Source organism: Adiantum capillus-veneris, chromosome 22 (assembly GCF_014529385.1).
Source record: "Adiantum capillus-veneris isolate H3 chromosome 22, ASM1452938v2, whole genome shotgun sequence".
Classification (NCBI taxonomy): domain Eukaryota; kingdom Viridiplantae; phylum Streptophyta; class Polypodiopsida; order Polypodiales; family Pteridaceae; genus Adiantum; species Adiantum capillus-veneris.
Genome location: NC_140952.1, coordinates 99,500,524 through 99,504,724, shown reverse-complemented (window position 1 = coordinate 99,504,724; position 4,201 = coordinate 99,500,524). Strand labels below are relative to the sequence as shown.

Sequence of the window (4,201 nt, the reverse complement as noted above, 5' to 3'; positions counted from 1 at the left end):
TTTTTTGATAGTGTGCACCAGTGTTTGCAGTTGGCAGTGGAATAAATATGTTTTCTAGTTCAGCATAAATGTTCAACGAGTGGGTGGGCAATGATGGTGTAGCCAAAGTTGTTCAACCAAAAAAGATGGCATCGATAGGTATGTGCAGGTTAATAGGTGCATGACAAAGAGCTAAAGTAGATGGAAAGATCTTGGGCAAGTAGGTAGCAGTGGTTGTGTATGTCTAATGTGGTTTATAGGCCAAAAAGGACTCCAAGAAGAGCCTAATAGGGTGGCAGTTAAATGTAGTCACAGATCTGGTTTTTTGCTTGGATATGTAGAGCTTGAAGTGGTCTACAAGCAAGCTGAGACGACTCATCAAACAGAGCCACAATGTACAAGATATGGATGTTGGTGCATCCAAAATGTGTTAATCCTAGCATAGGGCACAAGCAGTAATGTGTATGCTTTGTAGATGCATGGCAGAGGGCTAGAGCAGATGGGAAGAGCCTCAGCAGGCAAGGCACAGAGGAAATGTATGCTTTGTGTGGTTTTATAGGCCAAAAAGTCTCCGGATAGGGCATGACAGGGAGTCTCACCACGCACCAAGCGAGTTTTTCCGAGCAAAGACAAACCTGAGCAAGTGTTTGTACGCAATATAGTAATTTTTATCATCAAGTGCTCTATAGACAATGTGACACATGGTAAACATACAAAGACAAATTTTACCATACAATCTACAACTTCAAAGCTTCAATTGAACAAATTCTTTCACAAAGATTGAAGATGCTGCTCCTTTCCATTTTGAATCATTGTTTGAAAAAATATGCCAGATGTGAGGAAGGCCATAACATCCGCCACACAATGGGCACATCATCCTCGGAATATGCTTTACATCTTTGGTCATGTGGAATATTCATCCTGCCACCAATTATAAGAGGCAAATTTGGCTCCAATCTATGAAGATCAAAGCCATGCCATACCCTAAAAGGTGGTACTAGAGCCTTCTTTAAATCTGGAACGATAGTTTCAACAAGAGTGAAGGTCACTGCAGTGACTTTGCATACTAATTTTTTTGTAGCAAATTTAGTCTGTTTTGAGCTTGTGTTTGCTCAAGATAAGGTGGTATCCATCAGAAAGAACAATGCTAAGTAAGAGAAGATGCTTAGATCTCTCTCTCTCTCTCTCTCTCTCTCTCTCTCTAAAATGAGAAACAATATCACTATCATTGGCAAAAACTTCATTAAAAACCATGCCTTAAGTGTATTTTTAAGGGCCAAAATAAAAAATTCCAGGCTAGTTTTGAGGGTGGCATTGAAGGAAACGGGCTAAATTTGGAGGATTTTAGTGTAAAATTCGGTAAAAATAAATAAAAAATTTTGTGAAGATATTCAATGTTCTTTTTTCCACTAGCTCCTACAAAAGGTTTTGGTGAACACTTCCTCGCAGGATCCTCTCACTCTCTCTCTTTTTTAGTCAAGAGATAGAGGATCCTTGGAACACCAATACTTTTCAAGTCATAACCAAAACTCCTATTAACTATTTTAGTATTCAGACCTCCACTCACAATTTTAATGGGTCTGGATCTTCCAATCATTCAAATTGTCTTGCTAAAAAGTGGATATTTACAGCATGACTCTATCAATGCTGATGACTAGCCTATCATACAGATATGACACATCAACAGGATAGAGGATCCTTGGAACACCAATACTTTTCAAGTCATAACCAAAACTCCTATTAACTTTTTTAGTATTCAAACCTCCACTCACAATTTTAATTGGTCTGGATCTTCCAAACGTTCAAATTGTCTTGCTAGAAAGTGGATATTTACAGCATGACTCCATCAATGTTGATGACTAGCTTCTCGTACGGATATGACACATCAAAAAGAAGCTAAACTATAAACTATCAGATAATGGCTCAACCTAAAACCCCAGTCAATAGGCAGCATGGGCATGTTTTTTCTCCTTGCGCAGCAGTTTAAGTCTTCTGGTGAAAACTGGCTTAGACAGAGCAGAAAGCCCCATCAAACCAGACTTTTAGCATGGTTAATAATTGAGCCACTTGCAAGACATTGAGACAAGCCCTATAATTCTTATGCATGTACATCATTCCTCACAATTGCATTGGTATGATCAACAAACTTTTGTAGGCACACTTGCTTCATAGAGCCAGATATGTATATGACAATGAATTTGCCCTACTGCATAACAGCTTTAACAAGTCAATCCAAGGCATCAGCTGCAATAGCATATAGCAAAGGAGAAAGTAGGCACCCTTGTCTTATGGATTTATGCAATGGAATAACGTCTGTTAGAGCACCATTAGCTGAAATTCTAGCTGATGCATTCCCCAACAGAGTGTGAAAAAGAATCTGTCCAAACCCATATCATAAAGACTTTGAAGTATGAACTCCCATTCAATTCTATCATAGGCCTTATCATACGCTCTGTGGCGGATTGTTTGTGAGAAGGTCTTTTAGCAGAGAGGTTTTTGGTGCACTGATCAGCATCATATCTAATAAGCAATGGATTATTATGCTCTTCAAATGTTGTACGTCGATGCTAGTACTACTTCTTATACTCAACTGAAATATTGGTAGCTGTAAGAATCATATCATAGTAGTGCAAGCCGTTGCTCATGCCTCCTGCTTCCTCCCAATATCGGATGGTCAATTAGCTCTCACTTCCTAATTGCACCTGCATGATTTATTACTTCACTTCCGCTGCAATGTTGCTACGTCTCCTTGGAGCTACACCAAATTAACCAAGCCTTGCGGACACCATATTCTGCGATGAATCGGTCATGAGAGATGTTTCTGTTTGTCTACAGATCGTTCCAAAATGCTTGTCTTATCAAATTTTCAAATAGGTTATCAACAGAGCTCGACTTGCAAAGTGCAACCAGTTAGCTGCGCTGAAGCCACTCGCTTAATTACTTGAGAATTATAGTCATCATAACATTTACTCGTTCTGCCCCCCTGTCGTCTACATCCCCAACACCCTGGTAGCATCAGCAGAAAAACCCGCACTTCTCCTCTCTCTCTCTCTCTCTCTCTCTCTCTCTCTCTCTCTCAAAGAGACTCTGTGAAAGAGCGCGCGCCGGACTCTTTCAGGGAGTCTCGTTTTGACTGAAAGAGAGATAGAGAGAGAGAGAGAGACTTTTAGTCGTGACTCGTACAAGCATCTGTAGGAGCAGGACGTGTTAACGATCGGAGTCTCACTGTAAGCGTTCGCCATGGCCCTGAAGATCCCGGTACCTGCAACAGCGGAAAAGAAAAAGACCACAGAGAAGGTGCAGAATCCTTTGTTTGAGAAGAGGCCAAAATAGTTTGGCAAAGGAGGAGCATTGCCTCCAAAGAAAGACCTGCACAGATTTTTCAAGTGGCCTAAGTATGTTCGTCAAAGGCAAAGGAGGGTCTTGAATCAGCGGCTTAAAGCTCCACCTGCTTTGAACCAGTTTACCAAGACTCTGGATAAGAACTTGGCGTCTAGCCTCTTCAAGATGCTTATCAAGTACAGGCCAGAGGACAAAGCTGCCAAGAAAGAGCGCCTTTTGAAGAAGCCTCAGGCGGAAGCCGAGGGGAAGACGATTGAAAGCAAGAAGCCTATTGTTGTGAAGTATGGAATTAACCGCTCAGGTACTTGATCGAGCAAGGGAAAGCGCAACTCGTGGTTATTGCACATGATGTGGATCCCATTGAGCTGGTTATTTGGCTTCCAACTATATGCAGGGAAGATGGCAGCCAATGTCTATGTCTCACATCAGTTAAAACCGAGGACAAATTGGAGTTCAACAAAATTGTAAAAGCTATTAAGGAGAACTTCATTGACCGGTTTGATGACCTTCTAAGGCAATGGGGTGGTGGCATTACGGGGGTCAACTCACAGGCCAAGACTCATGCAAAGGAGAAAGTTCTTGCTAAGGAGGCTGCCCAAAGGATGTCTTAAGGGCTGAGCTCGTTGGAGGCTGCAGTCTTCAAATTTAGTCTTACTGAATGAGCCCTTTTTTGACAAGAGTTGCACATATTTGCTGGTGGAATTTTAAAAAAAAAACCTACAAAAAAGTTCCTCCAGCAAAAAGAAAAAAAAGAAAGAGAGAGAGAGAGAGAGAGCTCTGTTGTTCCCTAAATCACCGGCACAACCACCATCCATTATGCTGCCTACATGCCGCTCATTGTAGAAGCAAGTGTGGCAGTGAGGCGTATAGTACTTCAAAG

General features: G+C 41.4%; 1 pseudogene; it reads left to right on the top strand.

Moving 5' to 3' along the window:
• The first annotated feature begins 3,389 nt into the window (after window positions 1-3,389).
• On the top strand, window positions 3,390-3,932 carry LOC147429900 (large ribosomal subunit protein eL8y pseudogene; annotated as a pseudogene).
• The last annotated feature ends 269 nt before the right edge of the window (window positions 3,933-4,201 follow it).